The 18,836-nt window shown below is 41.8% G+C and overlaps 1 protein-coding gene across 1 annotated transcript in view; it reads right to left on the reverse strand.

Moving 5' to 3' along the window:
* Nucleotides 1–3,246, reverse strand: part of cplx2 (complexin 2) — a 36,047-nt gene extending 32,801 nt beyond the window's left edge. Inside the window, exon 1 of the mRNA XM_022760051.1 lies at nt 3,165–3,246. The gene's annotated coding sequence lies outside the window, so the exon portion shown is untranslated. The remainder of the gene's footprint in view (nt 1–3,164) is intronic.
* Nucleotides 3,247–18,836: the final 15,590 nt, after the last annotated feature.

Below are 18,836 nucleotides of genomic sequence, written 5' to 3' on the forward strand. Positions count from 1 at the left end.
CCTGGTGTCCACACAGTTTTAAATCAGAGACTTCTGGAAACGCTGCTGGACCAGTTTTAGTTTGAGTTTGTCTGGGGTTGAGTTGTAGTCTGGACGCGCTGAAACTGAGACGTAGACACCAGCCTCTCGCCGCCTGATTGGGTCTCATCAGTCACGACGAAGCAGCGACCTCCGGGGCTGAAACATGAACCCGACACTGGAGTGCTAAATGCTGCAGTTCTTCTAACGACCACTAGAGTCTGGCTCCAGCAGCGAGTCAATCCCCATAGACTCCCATGTTAAAATGTCCAACTTTAAACGTCCAGCTCTTACCGTCTGTCTGTCCTTTCACTTTCTCAACTGAACTCTCAACTCAACTGTTGATCGTCATCTGATCGACTTCAGACTCCGTCGTTTGGGCGCGTGGATCTGAGGCCACAAGGGCCAACGCAGGCCGAGCAATCAGCGCCTAGCGACAGGCACGTTTCCAACAGGCGCTGCACTAGTTTCAGAAGATTAAAATCTGGTCTCAGAGAGTTAAGATCAGAAGAACACAGAATGTAAATTTGTTCATGTAAAACTCAACAGTCTGACAAAGATGCTACCACACTGTCGGATTCAAGATGCCGCTGCGACGGACGCAGCCGATCTACAGAGACTACATTCGGTCTGGAACGAGGAGACGAATCAGGGAGTTTCCTCTCGGCTCGTTTAGCCGCTGCGCAGTCCGGATGACTAACGAGAGCTAATGGCGTATCAGTGCGGCGACAACTTCACATGCACAGGGGTCTGTTTATGGCAACAGCAGGGAGACGGAGTGAGAAGGCCAACGCACCAGGGCGAATCCCTCTGTGCCGCTGTCAGTCAAACATCAGACTCGAGAGATTCAGCGTCGCATTATAAACGACAGGAAGCTCTTACACGTGCTTTAGTTTTCTAACCGCCCGCAGGAACAATAACAAGCACTCTTCTGGTTTCTCTCACCATTTCCATGCTGTTGTTATAGTTACTGTTGTGTTTCTCTAGTGACTGAGCTGCTAGTGATTCATGTATTTTGTGATTTTGTGAGCGCTGTATGATTATTAGGAGTTTATATGGGTAATAAAGATCTGTCAGTCAGAGAGACTCATGACTGATTATCAGTCAAAAAAGTGGAAAAAGTCGACAATTAAGTGGCGACTATTTTGATAATTGATTTAGTTGTCGTCATGTTTCAAGCAGAAATAAAACGTATTTTCTCGCTCCACCTTCTAAAAATGTAGTTTTCATGTTTGTCTGTCATTTAATAAAATGAATATCCTTTTGGACACTTGGTTAAATCAATCAAACCAGCAGTGGGGGAATTATAAGAGACATTTTTCACTTTTCTCTGACATTTTATAGACAAAACATTAATAAATCATTATTCAAGACAATAATCGATAACGTGTATGAATAAAATAAAACAAAATATTATTTTTTGGTCAGACTTGCAGGGAAATGTCAATAAACTAAACTGGTTTCTTGTTAAAACTCTCTCTGGTTTGGTGCGTTCATGTCCAGGTGTAAAGCTCCGATATCTGAGATCCGAGACTCGGCGGCTGAAGTGAAAACGGAATTATTTGCTAAATTCAAAAATGTGATTTTCATAACATCACTGCAGATGTCAGAGCTCTCCACTCACACGCCACGCAAGATCCATCAGCTGTGTAATATGGAGCATGTTGAAGCCTTTAGGTCACAGTGGGCCGGCAGGACTGTTTCACGCCGACACTGGATTTACAGGATGTTTGCATCAGTGTGACGAAGCGTTACTCGTCAGGCATTTGATTCGTTAGATGAGCAGAAAACACAGAATCTCATTTGGTTGTTTCACCAAAACGTGAAACAGTCAGTAGCTCATAATGTTCTCTTAATGCTCTCGACCTCCTTCATCAAAACATTACGTTTACCATTAATTAACTGAAGCAGGAAGCTGTTAAATATTTGGACATGGAGCCAAGTCGTATTAACATCCACCCAGTTCTCCACAGGGCGAAGAAATCTACACCAAACTCCAAAACACAAAGTCCATCTCCAGTGTTATTCTACAGGGATTTTCCTTTAAATGAATCAATCGAGCTGCTCTATGGTTTACAATGGCTCAGTTCTCTCTCTGCGTGTGATTGGCTACGAGAAGCTACTAGCATCTCACACCCATTCACACACACACACACACACACACACACACACACACATACACCACATCTCAAACACTAGCTTTTTGACATGCGTGTGCAGGAGCGTGCAGAGACTTGCACCTTGTATTTCAAACTGTCTTGATGCACACACATACCCAAACACTGCCTTCACACACACACACACACACACACACACACACACACACACACACACACACACACACACACACACACACACAGCATTACATAAAGCTAATCAATGCACTGGCAGCTATAAATAATTCAGACTCTCCACCATCCATCACCAGCAGAGAAGCTGCTGCTCGGTGCTGGTGACGGCACTGCGGAGGACCGGAGCCGGCCAGGCCCTCCTCACTCAGCAGCGCGGGGTCTGCAAAATCCTCATCACTCATTTTCACTGAACCCCCCCCCCCCCCCCCCCTCTCAGCTGCAGCCTCCTCTTCCTCCTCCTGCTCTTCCTCCTCCCTGCCTCATCATTCGCACCTACAGGCGAGATATGGCGGTAAAAGAGACAAGAAGATCCGCCTTCACCTGGTTCAACAGATAGATAACACCGTGCAGGAGGGGAGGGGAGGGAGCGGGGGTCATCTACAGAGAGTGTCAAAACCTGAAACATAAAAGCGGGATTTCTGCACAGAGCGCGTGTCTCCCGCGCCTTCAGGCTGTTTCCGCATGTTGCATTAAAGCTACATCCAGCCAGGTGAAGCTGACTGATACCTGCTGCCTGCAGACCGCCCGCCGCCTGGATGAACGTGTCTTCATCTTCACACGCAACACCCCTTCACACACACACACACACACACACACACACACCGGCAGCTCACGCCTAAAATCCTGTGCGCACCCTCGCGCTCCACATCTTCATCTTCACAGCGCTAAAAAAAAAAAAAAAGCAAACCTCCTCCTCCAAGAAACACACAACACAGAAACATGACCGAGCCCCCCCCCCCCTCCACCGCGGTCTCTGTGATCATTTGGCGCACGGTGCGTTTGTTTTTTACTGACCTGATGCGTCTGAAGCGACCGAGGCGGCGAAAGGGATCCCGACCAGTCTGCAGCCAAACCTCCGTGTGATGCCCGTCCTATATCCCCGCTCGCTCTCTCTCTCTCTCTCTCTCTCTCTCTCCCGTTCCCTTTGTCTCTCCACCACCCACCACCCTCGTGCGCACTATTACCTCACAGCCTCCACTCTGCTCCTCCAGCAGCAATAAAGCATATGGCGACAGAGAAAATGGTTCGATATAAAACCAGAGAAACGGCTGCTGCTTTTAAAACGTCCACCTGTAACACGTCATCAGAGTGAAGCAGGTGAAGGTGTAAAAAAAATAAATAAATAAATAAATAAAAGAGGAAAACAGTATTCAACAGGAATAAACACAACAGCTCCAGAGACAGTCAGAGACTTTCAGGAGTCTCAGTCAGATCTGGTCTCACCAGGATTTAATTTAATTTATTTGATGCAAAAATCAAGATTTTACTCTCAAAACTTGTGACTTTTACTAACGTGTTTTTTTCTGACTTAAATGTTGTCATTATTAATAAAGAAGAGACATAATGCCCAGATGTGTCTGAAAATCCAATAAAGCTGAAGATATTCCTGTTCAGGTGCACTTTACGTCCAAAAAGTAACAACAGCCGCGTGTTAAAACTGTCATTTTTACTTTTCTGAAACAAATGAAACACAGTTTGTTTCAGGTTTCTTCAGGTTCAACAAGTTGCACTAAAGAATTTTTAAGATACCACACAGACTCCAATGTTATATCTTTTTCACAGTAATATGAAAGTACGATGGAAAACCAGAAGGCACATGTTCTGTTGTATGTTTTCACTTCTTTCCAGCAGTAAATAAATATAATTCCTAATAATACAATGATGTAAGTGGACGGGTGGATCACCTGATGAAAAAGATGCTAACCTGAAACTCCACTTTAAAGATGTAACAACAGTTTATAACTTCACCGCCCACAGCAGCAAGAGACAGTTAGTTCTCTCAATTAAACTGAAGACTTTTTAAAAAGATCCCGGTTTTATTATTTTTTTCCTCTTCGGTTTCCACCTGCCTCACTTCCTTTCCTTTCCTCATCACTGATTGGCTCTTGTTTTCACCCTTACCACCCCTCCCTCTTTTACCTGATTGAGTTCACCTGGTCACTCCAAGGTTATTTAAAGACTTCACTCCCGCTCATTCATTCTTTTTCTTTTTTTCCCTTTGGCATGAGGCAGCAGTTCTGCTAAAGGACGTTGATGTAACTCTTTAGTTCTTACACTCGGTCCATGTTGGTCTCTGAGAACTTTATCTGTCTTTATTTCTTTAAGGACACATGAGATTACTTTGATTTATTGCGTTAAGTTTAAATTTAATCTTTGATCTCTTTAATTTGTTTCCTCTCAGGTTCATCAGCCCAGGTGTGTTCTTCTTCCTTCATGTTCACAAATGCAAATCTTTAGGGATTGAAAATAAACCTTTGATCAAAGGATTTAAGTTTCCATGTTTTCTGACCCGATGATAGTTCACCTTTCAGTCTGAACCTCCTCATTTAAAACCCTCTCAAGGCCTTTTTTTTTTTTTTTTTTAAAGGAAACTGCATAATTAATTTGTTAATTAGAGACCTTTGAAGCTGTTGGTAGTTTTCATTTTGAACTTCGGACAGAGCTGTTTCCTTCCAGTTCACGATTCCCTATAAACTTTGAACTCTCCCTTTAACTTGTCTCCTGTCTGAACGTGAAGAAAAGCAGCGAGTCCACCCGTCATTAGGAAACAAGATTCCTCGTGGTGTTCATACTAATTAGGGCCAGTGAGCTCTTCTAATTATAAACAAACATGGCTCAGGCGGACACGCACACAGGACAGACACCACTCTGTCAAAGCCTCATGGGAGCTGTAGTTGTTGATGTTAACACACCAGTTAGTTTTCTAAATCTTGGTTAAATCAACGAGGTGTTCAGATTTTCATTCGGGAGATTTTCATCTGGTTTAGAATATGGATCAAAAGAAAGTAGAGAAAGAGACGCCGGTGCTGCGTTCAGGTGTCATCGGCTTTCAGAGCAGTCTGCCGTAGCTGGAGGCTGTTGATGTGAAACCTGCTGTAACACTAATGCGCCCATTGTTAAAGTGTCATTACCAGCCTCATTTATCACTGAACAAACACACACACACACACACACACACACACAGACACTGACCAAACACACAGGACAGGTGCTGCCTGCCGCTCACAGACATGTCACGCTAACAACATGGCCGAATCAGCTGTACCAAAGTAAACACAGCGACAACGACCTCGTGTCCTGAGTGAGACACTGAGAAACAAGCGGATTAAAGTTTTCACATTTTTCTTTTAATAACCAAAAACTCTTTGCTGTGTCCCAATACTATACTTCATGCTAATTCAAACAGTTTTCATTATTGTGTTTATACTGAGAAAGAGAAATTAAAGTATACGTTCCGATGTCAGTGTGGAGACTAAATAATAGAATATAAAATGAAGCTGCTGTTCAGGTCTGTAAATAACTAAAATTAATTACTGGACGTGGTGAAACAACCAAAGACAAATATTTTTCTAAATTTTCTATCAGCTGCAGCTTCACAAAGTCACAGTTTAAATTGTTGTCACACGACTTCCTGTGTAGAATATCAGTACTAGTGAATTCTATATATTAACACGTTTGTCTTATACATTTTTATTCTTTCATTTTCGTGTTTCTAATCCATACACATCATAAGAGTTTAACACCCTTGAGTGTCAGGTCCTGTGTTTTGCATCAGTGTTAATTAATGGAATATCTATTACAGTGACGTGCTCTCTCATTCTCTATCAGCCGGGAATAAAACAGAGTGCACAGATCTCAGCGTGTGGACGCTTTAGGAGAATATACGACCTCTCATTTGTGCACCCAGAAAGTCCAATAGTTGTTGTGTTTTGTGCCAAAAGGTAAAGTTAAGTGTAATGTTTGTTATCTAACTATTCCTGGTCAAAAAGGTTTCAATCAACAAGATGTAAAGTGTTGGAGAACAGGTTTTTTCCTTCAAACAACCTGTGAGTATAATATCGTTAAAGACGTTCTCTATGTGTGCACTCATTACTGGACTCATAATCACACCACCAAGACTTAAATATTTTTGTTAATACGAGGTTTTCACTCAGCAGCAGCAGTAATACTCTCCTGGGGCCAGGCAGCCACTTTTGCCCACTGAGGACACAAATCTTTGTAATGGAGATCGCGTCACTGCTGTTGCCTCCCTACAGAATCCATCCTGTGGGGTCGGGGAGAGGTTACTCACACACCCAACTACCGCTGTGGAGAAACCTCTCAGCTAATGAAATATGGAGGCAGGTCTGATTATTGGCGGGATTAAAAGGCTTAATGTTACCGTTGTGTGAGATCAGAGTAAATGTGATGATGAAGCTGCTAATGGCTGAGCCGCTTCCGCCGCCGCCGCCGCCGCCACTGCTATCGCCGTCTGCTTCTTCACTCACTCACAGTTATTTCCTTCTGGATCCATCTTGAGGCCATTTCTCACTATTTCACATTGTCTGCATATTGAAATGTTAATATTTTATTACACTCATTACTGCTGCGGTAGTTAAAGTCCACATTTTGTCATCTCCTCGCGAGTCGTGGCTTCAGTTCTCCCAAAAAAGCCGTCTCTCCTTATTAGCCATGCTAGCATTAAGGCTTTATGGATGTCTATCTGGTGTAATTTAGCACAGACAATCACATTCTCCAGAGGATGAATCCTACTGAATCCCGACTTTCCATCTGTCCATCTGTGGTTTATGCCCAAATATCTGACTAATGACATTCCCATCAGCCTCTGCTGCACTTTGTGTTCAGTGCTAATTAGCAAATGTTAGCATGTTAAAGCTGCAGGGTAAACTACGATGGTGACCACAGTAAAGATGATGAGCGTATTAGCATTGTCATTTTGAGCACGTTAGAATGCAAACATTAGCATTTAGTGTAAAACGCCACTGTGACTAAGCACCTCACGTGACACATGACTTAAACTCTTAGTCTTGTTTCTGTTTTCCTCTCACGGATGATCGGTTACGAGCTGTGAGGACAAAGTCTGCACCTCCAGCATGACTGTCACGTTTTCTGACCAGTGCTGGTCAAAAAATGATCAAACTAATCTTTACTCTACATACTGCCTCCAGGAAGTAGTCATATCCTTATTCCCTATAGTCTGATACTGACAAAAGCTCTCACCTTCTCCGACCTACTCGTCTCTTAGCTGCCAGCCATGTTAATGAAAGGATTACAACCTTAAACAGCGTTGAAAACCCACCTGAGAACTGGGTAACAAAGTTTTGGTTGCTTTAGTTCAACAGGTGACTAACTGTGACTGATACATGTAGTTATATGTTGTTCTCGCTGCTGCCGACACCGTCCAATGATACAAACACTCAAATCTGTATAAAACAGTGGCAGCCGCCGCACAGCTCCAAATCCTGAGCACTGTAGCGGGTGCACAGTCGTAGCAAAGTCATCAAGAAGATGCCGACACTCAACACTCAAACAAATCTCTATACTCGACTCGTTGCCCTCGACACTTCCCTTCATCCCAATGCTCGTTAGCACTGTGGATACTTCTCCTGGTTCCTGCTGCCTGTGCACTTTGGAGACGTTCATTGCTGCAGTTTGATAAAGCTACTCAACTTTTAGTACCTGGAAGGTGCAACAACACCGAATACTAAAAAAGTCAAATGACTCTTAAACCTTGTGGCACTAGGGGAGAGAAATGGTTAATTATGAGGTGATTTCTCTACATACCACTGCAAACTAAAGATCTATATGTTTGTTTGCACAGTATCTTTCAGCAGTGGTGGACGCACTGGGAATCCGACTGATCTTAAACACTGTACAGCTCTCAGTGCTGTTCTTCCTGCTTCTCCTTTTCTTTAACAGAGTAGGACAGAGGAACGAGCTGCCGTGCAGCTGAGACAGAGCTGAGCACATTTTCAGAAAATCTAATCAGTAATAAAATGCAGCGCAAGATTAGATCCATATTATTCAGTGAATCAGCATGTGTAACGTTGTCGAGCGCCAGAGAGGCCATCGCACCACAGCTACTCCCGAGGAGAGTTTCAGCCTCACGACTCAGACGTGACACGACACCAAGTAGGTTTAGTTTTAGGCTTCAGTCGAAGCCCACTGTTATCTCCACATTCAACACAATTAAATACCATTCAATTCTGCTTATTAGACGTAACAGAAATGTTTCCTTCTTAAATTAAAAAAAAGTCCAGATGCAAAAATATTTTATCTTCCTTACATCATATAGATTAAATAAAATGGGTTTTATTCTTTTATTGTTCATCATTTTTGACTGAATTTTTTTACTTGGACAGAAACAAAATATCTTCTGAAACAAACATTGTGTAACAATTCCTGCAATGGATGAAGCTGCTTCATTTCATCTGCACTCACAAATCATTGAGTACAGTATACACACACACACACACACACACACACACACAGTAACTCAGTAGCCTGGGAAAAGCAGCGGCAGAACAGTGAAGCGAACCTTGTGCTGTATGTTTTAGATTTGACACGCATGAGGCGGCTGTGGGATGTTTCATGACAAAAACAGGCACGAGGGTGTAATTGCATTAAGCCACGATGCCTTTAAATAGCAAATGTCCTGCCAGACAAAATGCTAATTAATGTGATTTGGGTCTGTCAGTGTCCAGTGTGCGTTTTGATCTTCAGGTCCGGACTGTCCGCAGGCTGAGCCTCAGCTTCATTAAGTTCACAAGAGCATGTTCTGAGTATTGTATATACTGTTTATATGTTGTTGTTTGTTATCGCTGCAACGTGACCTGAACACGTCTGCGGTCCTGACTGTTGTTTTACACTTTTGAACTTTATGTTAAATTAAATATTTCCTTTCCTATGAGTTTCCTTTGAAACAGTTTCAGCATAAACTCATCATTGCAGGACGGCAGCGTTAGTTTTAGCTAGGTACATGTACTCATTCAGTAGACACTTTATTAGGTGTACCTAATAAACTGAGTACATATATACTGTATATATATATCTATATATATATATATATTTATAGATACAGAAAATTAATGTTAAACCCGTACAGGTGTGTCCAGTTGGTGTGTTCAGTCAGTTTCACGTGGGAATCGAACGTCGCTCTCCTGTGTCATATTCGTCCATCCACCACGACCTCCCCCTGACGTGGACTTTCCCTTTGCTCCTGTCATAATTACGTCGGCCATTAGATGCTGCCTAGCAACAAAAGGTAACTATGGGTCATAATAACCTGCTGCACAGACGACCTATGCGCTTTACAGGACGACTTCGGTAATAACCGGCTCATTTCTTTCAAAGTAAAACAGTCTAACAGTCAAACTTTTGCAATGTTCCCACAAACGAAAAAGTCACATGATTAGTTTGTATGTAGTGTGTAGTATGTAGTGTGTAGTATGTTGTGTGTAAATATACAGTGTAACAGGACGACGTTCTTTCTGAAACTGTTAGTCACTAACAAACGTTGCCGTGTTTCAGAGTGGTGCATCTTTTCTGAAGTAACATCTTTGAGCAGGGTCTGTCAGTTTTCTAGAGGTCGTTTACACATGTGTCAACAGTATATGATAATTTTTATTCACTGCTCATGGAAACACGTCTGTGGGAGCCTTGAATCTCACTGATAACATTTGAAAGAAAAAGTGTAAATCGTGTAACTGCAGCCACCGTTCTCTCTAAATAAAATTACTTTAGAAGAAAAACTTAATCCCGCCTCTGACGGTGAGAAAGGTTTTTTCTTTCCTCCGCCCTGGCGATCGACACCAGCAGCATCGACCAGATGTCGCTCAGAAACACATCGGTGAATTATTCATACAGAATTAGTTCTGTGTGTGTGTGTGTGTGTGTGTTTTTCTGATGTATTTGTTCCATCTGTTCGCGCGCTGTCGGAAAGACACTTTATGATGTTTCCACACTGCAAGATCACCAGTGTTTAAATCAACACTGTGAGATTTGACCTGCTGCTCCCATGTTTATTTTGTCCAGTAACACTCTTTATTGGAGAAGATCTGATTTACTCAGTGTGTTTTGTTGGACTCTGGTGGATGGGTAGAGTATGAGACTCAAAGACAGTTCGCCTGTTTTTGTGTCTTGAATAAACCAAAGATGAGTAGCTGGTGAAAAACCGGCTGTTACTTCGGTATGAAGCGCAGAAAATGTTAAATACCTTCTTACAAAATCCTGCGTCATTAACTTATTAAAGTACATTACAGGAGCTTGAAAAGAAAAGGTCCACTTAGTAGCTTTTTTCAGACCTTTCAACCTCATACCACAGTCTTCATCAGCGGATGGAGTTAAGGTCTGTTGGTATGTGATCTCAGTAGCTGCTTATAAACTTATTTTCTTTTGTAGTTTTTTAACTTCTCAAAGCATCTGCTCCTGGACAGGTTCACTAAAGCTGCTTCTATATTTGTTTTCACTATTTTAGTTCTGTTTCCTCCTCCTCCTCCTCCTCCTCCTCCTCCTCCTCCTCCTCCTCCATGCTGTGCTGTGTTCCAGCTCTGATTAGTCCATTAGTCTCAGAGAGGAGTCCAGTTTATCATCGGTGAACAAGCCATCGCTCCTGCTTCGTTGAATGATCCATCACTGTTGTTAGACGCTTCATTTGAAAAACATAAGATTAATTGCAGCAGCAGCTCTTCCTCATTACAGCAGCAGAAGAGGAGAAAGGAGAAAGGAGAAGAGCAGTGGTCGCAGTACGCAACTTGTATTATATGTCGGGTATGAAAGAGAACGTGATAAGGAGTCATCGGGTGAACGCCGGGACTGCTTGTTGATTCATCTCGACTTTGGAGAAGGAAGAGTCTGATTCAACAAGGAAACTGACAGAACTGAGAGAAAACTGAGCCACAACAACTCCGATGTTTGACGAAGCTACAGCCAAAACTGTCAAGGTGAGCGAATAAGAAAAGTAATCTGTCAAGAAATATTTTTACAAACTGTAGAGTTTAGCTTCACTTATTGTGTGTCTCCAGCCGTATTGTATTTTTTAATCGTTGAGTTTGTAGAAATCACAGTGACAATATGCAACCATTAGCTGAATAACAATACTACAAAAATAAACCTTCCTTAATGAAGAAACAAGCCCTAGAATTAATATTATGGGCCCAGGTGGGGAAGAAAATATTCCGTGCTCCTCAGTAAATGAACTCATTGTTGAGGACAGAGTTTTAACCATCAGGACATTGCAGGATCTGGTTTATAATAGACACGAACCTTCACCAGGACAAAGCCAGAGGAGAATACTAGTAACTGTAGCTGACATTACAACATTTATTTTACCATTTACACAAATCAAGTCATATTGTCACAAGCTGCTCTGCATGTGGAAAACTCAAGAGATGCACTTTAAAATACAAGAACTTTTAAATTAAAACCACTGACTGGAACAGATATACATTAAAGGAGCTGTTTTTACTATTGCTACATAGCTAACGTTAGCATTAACAGCTGCTTGCTTACCAGCCTTGCTGAGAGCTTCAGCCATGGTTACGTTTACGAGACAAGAGGTTATAAAAAGCAGCACTACTTCTTCAGAGCAGCCTGGACACTACAGTGACTCAGTATCGGAAAGTGATGAGATGGTTAGCTGGTTAGCATGCTAACTTCAGTACAAGAAAATAAGTGATAGAAAAAGTAGCAGAATAAGAAGGTTGCTTTCCTCTCCTGGAGACAGCTGTAGGTGAGTAAAGGAGTAAAGTTTGATGCCGAACTCACAACATCAGATCAACAACAGCTGTCAATGCTAACGTTAGCTTTGTAGAGATAGCAAATGGTGATGCTTTGAACCAAATGCTAACACCGATAAGCTAACATGCTTATGTCTAGCAGGTATAAAGTTCACCATTTTAGTTTAGCATGTTAGCATTATTATATTTGCTAATTAGCAGCAAACAGTACAGTGGATGATGCAAGCATTTTGTCATGAACCAAAGTAGGACAAATTTAATTTTTTAATTTTAATTTTGAACTGATGGTGGCGCCAATGACATCTGGGAACCATGTGACTAAAAATACCAAACATTCTCTGTTATATCATTGTAAATCTTCTATTTTGACCTTTGTGCTATTGATTGGACAAAATAAGAAATTCAAAGAAGTAATTTTTCACAATTTCTAATATCGTAAAAAGGACAGAAAAGAAAAATAATTGACACATAAACTCATAATAAAACAATTTGCATGTCTAATGCAGGCAGAAGAGATGTGTGCATGTCTGAATTATAGGGCTATACTTGATAATCCAATCATTTGTATTAATTTTCATTCTTATGAACCCCTTTTAAATAAAACAGGATGAACTGTTGCTCAGAGAGAATAAATGAACTGCTCGGAAAAGTTGTCGTTTTTTAATCAGGATGCTGAGAGGAAGAAATAAACTTGTCTGCTGCTGTCTATAAGATGGATGCTGCTGTCCACACTTTTCTCCCTCTTTACTCTCTACAGCTCTTTCCTCTGCCTGTGTGTGTGTTAATGTGTGTGTGTGTGTGTGTGTGTGTGTCCTCCTTGTCGCTATCCGGAGCATTTGGTTGAGCCAGCCGAGCGTTGCCGCCGTCAGCAGTTCACTGCCTCTCCAGAAAGAAAAGTCCTGACTCCTGCACTTCTAGTTAAAGCAGTAATCTGCGTCCTCGCTGCTTATTCCCACAGGTCAAAACCACAAATTAGAACCTGAACATCTTGTATTGTTGTCCGTGATAAACTCTCTGAGTCGGGGTGGGAACCTGCAGCTGTAGCTTTTATTTATCCAGGGAAGGTTTGCTGAACACACACACGCACACACACACGCACACACACACACACACACACACACACGCACACGCTGCTGTCGGTACAGTTTATCCAAGGTTTTACGTCTCCTCTTTACCTGCATTTTTCCAGACCGACCACCAAGCTCTACTTCAGCTCTTGTTCTGTCACACTCTCGCCGTTTTGGACACTGACACCTGGAAGCTGCTCGATACAACTGCAGCTCTCCATCCACCTCCACCCATGATGATATGCAGGTTATCATGTCATTAAAAAAAAAACAACATACAAACAACTCAGAATAATAACTCAGAATGAAACCCTGGAGTTTCTCGCGTGTCAGACCTCTGACGCGTCTTTACTCGCTTTGTACGACACATCAACAGAATTTAAAGTTACATCACCAGGTAAACCAGATTTAATCTTGACACTAGAGATTTAGATTTATAGATTTACATCAGATTTCACCTGTTGACAGCGTCACAACACACAATAATCAATCTGAGGAAGTGCACTGAGGCGACGCCACAGTAATGGCGGCTACTAGTGAAAATCTGTAGCTACACCACAAATCCTGAACATGCAACTACAAATCAAATTGTACATTCATCTACATTAATGTTGTTTTCAATTATTTATCCTCCTCTCTCTCTTCTTCGCCTTCTCAGTATTCTTCTTTTTCCCCTTTGTTTTCTTATGGGTGTCGAAAGTGACCAATCAAAGGAGCGGAGACATCAGCCACTGGCCCCGCCTCCAAAATCTCAAAAGTCAACTTGACGAGTGAGCGAGTGCGTAGTAAGGGTCGAGCGAGCGCCCGTCACGGCTCTGCGCTCGTGGCTACTCTACCGTGCGCTCGCAGATTTGTTCAGTGAGTTCACATCACGCGAATGCGCACGGTTTTTTATGTGCACGACTTTAGAGACAAATTAAACGTCATTTTTGTCTCTTTTTATTCCATGTCACTGCACTTTCCTGTCATAATTACTACAACTACTAGACGTCGCCTAGCAACAAAACGTAACTATGGGTCATAATAACCTGCTGCACAGACGACCTGTGGGCTTGTTTTTTTTCCAGGAGGACAGTCTCGAAAAAGTACAAATGTGTTTGAAAGCTCTGAAAGATAGTAAGTGGACCTTTGAGTTTAAAGTATTTTGTTATATAGAATATAGCTTTGACGCTCAAAGGGACAAGAGTTTGCTTATAGTAACATAATGAATAGAAAAACCTTTGAGATTTCTTTGAGTTTTGCAGTTTTCTTTAGGGTCAGGGGTTTTTATGATGTCGCCAGTGAATCTGTACTTAAAGAAAGATAATATAAAGTGAGAGGCACACCTGTGGCTAATTATCCAAAATGCCCTCACTTGATGCATATTCGATGTCTGCAAGAACGTATCCCGTATGGAGTCTTTCAGGTGTTAGATTTACCATCGCTTAGACATATATCAAGGAAAAACTGATTATTTCACAGTGAATCCTGCAGACGTCAATCAGTTTATAAAATTTAAACTTTAATTTTCTGGAGCTCGTCTTACAGACAGACAGGAGAGGAGACAGAGAGGAGCAGCAGTTTACTTTCTCAGTTCGTACCATCCCTCGAACTCCGTCTCTGCATCTTTGAACATGGTGATTCACCTCAGATCCCATTTCAACAAAATCGATCATTTTAATCTGGAGACAGCAATTAAATCTTCGACGAGTAATTGCCTCACGAGGCCTGTGTGAAATTCAGACGAGGCCGTTCTGGTTTGAGCTCCGTGTACTCTGTATCTCATGAACAGGGTAATCAATTTTCTAAATAGCTATTAAAGCAGATAAAGTAGGCGATGAAATTCAACCAACTAATATTCTCTCTCAGTTTTAATGGTGTGATGCTGCACACATGCATTCACACACAAATAATGAGACTTGAATTTACTGAAAGACGAGCTCGAAGCTCTTTAAATCTCTCAGACCAATGTTTGAGGTTTTCAGGGATTAAAACACACCTGATGATTCGTGTTGCATCAAGACATGACAGAAATCAGAGGCACAAATTTGTTTTATTTGTAGCCTATGGACAGGATATTTGGATGGATATTTGTCAACATAAGTTTTATTCTAATATTTTTGTCTGTTATGACTATTGGTCGTGGGAACATTTTACTTACCAGCTGCACTGAGGACATTTTGCAAATGACATTAAACATAGAATAACCTGCAGTCGAACTGAGAGAGAAACGTCTGAGATTATTTCTATTAAACTGAACATATAACATATCGAACCAACAAGATAATAATCTCAGTGTTGACAGGTTGAGAAAATAGAAAATATGAAGTGAACGCCGAGTTCCTTTCACATCAGTGTTCTCAGCCTCAGCATTTTGGTTGTGTTGAGAGAAAGCACATTTAGTCAGCTACCAGGAAATCAGAGAGAGGGAGGGAGAGAGGGAGGGAGGGAGTGTGACTGGCCATCAAAGAATCTCATCTCAATAAAACTCCAAAAATCAATCCAGAAGCCTCCGGTCAATGCAGCGCACCAATTATCCACAACGGCGGAAGTGCCCTTTAACAGATTCAGAGACTTATTCGTTTTGACTGAAGCAAATGGACGGGTGGGTCTGATTATCTGCACACAGCTGCTCTTCCTTAACACACACACACACACGCACACACACACACGAATAAACACACAAATGCCACATCATTGATACACATGCAACTGTGCACACACACACACACACACACACACACACACACACCTTGTCTGAAAGCATTAGTATGTGAATGGATTGATCAGCATGCCTGAGCACATCTGAGTGCTCCTCCTGATGAAAGAGAGGAGGATCACCTTGGGAAAAGCTGCTGTTCAATGAATGAGAGTATTGATCAATGTGAAAGCCGATTGAAGCTGCGAGCTCAAATCTGACAGTGTCACACCCTCTATATGTTGAACATGTTAACCACATTACGAGGAAATAAATATGGAGAGGCTGTTAACATGCAGCAGTTGTTATTCTTGTTTTTAAAGGCTGTCTCTTCCCAAAAAGCATCTTCTCTGTGGACTCCAAATCAAAGAGGAAAATCTCAGACGTCAGTTAGATTTCTTTATTTTAAATAATTACGTTTTTAAATTTACAAATTTTAAAAGCAACACTTGTAATTAAATTTTTTTTTTTTTTTTCTCCATGAACATAAATGTCATGTTTCTTTCTTACTATGTAAACAGTTTCAACTATGACCATAACTTTGCGTTACATAATCTCCACATTAATCCAAGTCCCATGATTCCTTGTGTGGATTACGGGGAACAACTCCTGGTTACTACTTCAAGTGCATCAGTGTCTGTGAGAGTTACAGGTGTCGTTCCTTTCCTTAAAACATTGTGGGTGGTTTCTTTAACTTTAGGCTGGTCGGACGTGTTCGCTTGGATGCATCTTCTTTTGATCATACTGTTTCTGGCAGGTTGTGCTCCAACATAATTTACTTCCCAAAAGCTCTAAAATAAGGACTAAAGTGAATAAATATAAACAGAACTCATGCAAAGGTATCATGGAGAATAACGAGGATAGTGCACCTGAAATCTTAACATGAGCAGGTAGAATGCTTCTCAGAACTAGATCGAGTGTAACTGTATACAAGTGTATTTTTTAGGGGTTGCTGAATATTTCCTGAAGTCTGACATTAAATTTCACTATTTCTTGTCGAAGGCCACTTATTCCAACTTTCCCTATTGTCTGAAAAGTTACACGAGGACGTCACATGAGGTGAATAGACATCGGTCTGACTCTCCTGCAGCTGATATTCATCAACGGTGAAATATTAGGTTATTACAGATGTGTCCTCCCTCTCTACCATGTAGCGACCTGACAGTTTCTTAAAAGCAACAGAGGATTGGATCTATAATTTGGACTTTGCATAAACCAGTACACATATTTAATGCTGTTCTCTACTCACTGAGCTTTAAAGCCACATCAAAACGCCAAAACAACAGCGATTTATAGGCTCGCGGTAAATTGAACGATGCGGCTGCTCCATGTAGATCAGACCATTAAAAGTCAAATCAGATAGACCTTCCTGCTTACTCAATGAGACGGGCAGATGAAGGAGACCCCTCAGGCAGCTATATTTGATTTATTATCCCATGATGCTCGCTGGCAATCACATCCATGGATATTGACCGACCTCTTCACAATGTCTCGGCTACAATAAATAACAGCTGCGATCAGCAGGGAGACCGATGGGAGGACACGCTCAAGGGCCATCCAACTGCACCAGGCCGGGACGCCGGACTCAAAACCAGGTGCTTGACTCAACTGATTTGCATCTCAGCTTCAGGATGATCCCTCAACAAGCTCACATTATTTTAATTATTTATGTAAGCTGATGTACGATGCCAGATTTACACCTAAAATCACATCAAAATGATCAGAATACTGAATGTCAAATCGCCCTCTCGCCGGGAGGGATTCGTGAATTTCAAACTGATGTTAACAAACTAAATGTGCAGCTCGACTCATGCAGAAGTTTCAGCAGTTTTTATATTCTCTCTCTACATCCGTGTTAGTTTGGTCCACTGGACCACATGACACCAGGACTAATGGCTGGCTCCCGCTCCATGTCCCTGGAGTTCGTCCTGAGCTTTGAGGATCTGCTTTTGGCTTCTCTGCACCTGAACTCACCACAAAACACATGAGAAATGAATGTGTTGGCACCTCTCGGCCATTTTAGATTCTTAATCTCTGACTTTTAATCTGTTTCTTTTAATTGATTCTTGTCATTATATTATTTATATCTTTGTTTTAATTGATGTTCTTTTTTAACTGGTATTTTTATCCACTCTTCCATTTGAAACGAACACAGAGCTGGGCTGCACAATCCCCAGATTTTGGGGAATGATGCAATGAAAGCATTTGAAGTGACAGTCAACTGTTTATATAAAAAAAAAATATTCCCTAAGAAATAAACAACCTGTGGTTCATTTCATGCGGTGACTAATACAGGTGAGTCAGCAGAGAGGCGACACTCCACAGGAAGGTTTTGGGGCTTTTTGGTTTTCTTGACGCCTCAGCTCTCATGTGGAGTTGAACTAAATTAAAATAAAGTGGGGGCAGTGGGACATCAAGGCTATGAAAGGAAACCAAGAGGCGAACACATCCTGCGGCCTGCTGGTCCGACGCTGGGGGGGGGGGGGGCCGACCAGCTGCCCCCGGCCCAGACCCAAGGCCTTAAATCTGGGCTCTGCTGTGTATTTATGACACGACGGAGAAAGATGAAGAGAAACTGCTACGACACGTCCGCTGTCACCTGAAGGTTGTTTTAGGGTTTGATGGATAGATCGTATTTATGCAGAGGGCCAATAGTTTGTACCAATATTCAATAACTTTCAATAACAGGTTGAAAATAAACACTAACTCCAGGTGTTACTCCATACAAATGTATAAATATATGCAAAATGATGACACTAAATCATTTTACCCTCCATTCTTAGTCATTGGTTCATTTTCTGTAGCAGCAGTAAAGAAAGAACCCTCCATTATAACAGCGGTGAGCAGTAATTAATATTTAATAACAAGCCAACATCAATCTGTTTTTGTGCAGAAGTGGGAGTGTTCTCCGGATGCAAATGTGTGTGAATGATAGGCTGCAGAGCTTTTCTGTGTACATACAGTAATATTGGGTTAGTGTATATGTTTATTTCGTCTACCCTCCTTTTATTATCTAATACATACACACCCACGCTGCAGGCACGCATGGACGGTTCAAGGTCCAGAGTAATTTAATGAGTGTTTCCTGCTCAGACTCTCTGCCGAGTCCTTCAGCATGAAAACAGCCTGAGCTTTCCTCTGCAGCTCTGCTGAAAAACCGTTGTTGTTTTATCATCGTTTGAGCATTAAAGACTGCAGCCTGTTC

Source organism: Seriola dumerili, unplaced genomic scaffold (assembly GCF_002260705.1).
Source record: "Seriola dumerili isolate Sdu_G_001 unplaced genomic scaffold, Sdu_1.0 BDQW01000331.1, whole genome shotgun sequence".
Taxonomy (NCBI): Eukaryota; Metazoa; Chordata; class Actinopteri; order Carangiformes; family Carangidae; genus Seriola; species Seriola dumerili.